Source organism: Aplysia californica, unplaced genomic scaffold (assembly GCF_000002075.1).
Source record: "Aplysia californica isolate F4 #8 unplaced genomic scaffold, AplCal3.0 scaffold00625, whole genome shotgun sequence".
Lineage (NCBI taxonomy): Eukaryota > Metazoa > Mollusca > Gastropoda > Aplysiida > Aplysiidae > Aplysia > Aplysia californica.
This window is the reverse complement of record NW_004797895.1, coordinates 12748-13975: the sequence shown is the minus strand read 5'-3', so window position 1 is coordinate 13975 and position 1228 is coordinate 12748.

Genomic DNA, 1228 nt, shown 5'->3' with positions numbered 1-1228 from the left:
ATATATATAAGTATATGTGTGTGTACAATATATGTGTGTATGTGTGCGTGTGTGTGTGTATGTATGTTTGTGTATATGTGTGTGTGTGTTGTGTGTGATTGTGTGTAAGTATGTGTAATATGTGTTTGTTTTTTATTACGTTACTATTCCATTTTCGCCATAAAGGTATGCACGTGACTGCTATTGGATATCCAAACAAACTCAGAGTAATGTAAACCACTGCCTCCTTCCTTACACTTACTGTAGATTAGGCTTACCAAGCAAAAGTCTTTCACCAAAAGTATACTACGCACGATACACTCGCTGCCTCCTCAGAATGACATGAGACTTGCGCAGTTTCCTCATATAAAGAGAAAAACATTGTAAATGTACAGAGATCGATTTGTCTCGAAGGGTAGAGTTAAAACTGTGTGGAAGTAAAGAACGGAGAGCTCTACGTCACTACCCTACCCTAGAATTGGCCGCTTTTAAGCACAAGGGGGATATCCGAAAAATGCCGTTTTGAGAAAATCGAAGTTAAAGTTTTTGCGCCTTGTTCAGTTTCTTTAAAATACAAAGAGAGTTTTCCCTATAACCAAACAAATATACACACCAATGAAGCCAAACTTCTGCTATAGGTAGAGAAATGCTCACTTTTGGTGTAGGTCAAGATTTCTGATAACCCCTGAAATCTGGGTTAGCCCGCTTGTCCTTAAAAGCGACAATTATTTACAAAGTTCTTCCGCTCAGGAGCTAGTTTGGAGACATTTGACGTAAAATTTTCACATCAGGTCAAGCTTTTTCAAATATAGTTCTTTGAAGACCTTGATAACGACTCCGAATACTCATACGATTTTGATAGAGCAGATAGAACATCTGGTTTCTGACCTCATGGTCCTATAGTAACCCAAAACGGCCAAACAATGTCAGATAGAACTTTGTGATTCTGAGGTAATGATGTGTTGAATCCGGAGTCACGAACTTCCCATCTCAGGATTATTTTTATATTTTTCCTGGCTTAACGTTTCCTCTTGCGGACCGGAAAGATAAGAAAATAAGATCTAGAGACAAGGAATTCCACAACCCTACGTGCTACTTGATGACGAAAGAACAATACACATTAGGACTAGAACCGGAGATGACTTTTTTGTCTCTGCTATAACTACTAAACGTGAAAGGGACTGGCCATTGCTAGGTCTACATAATAGAGGCAGTTTTTTTGTTTTTTCGTGGGGGTTTTCGTGTTTTC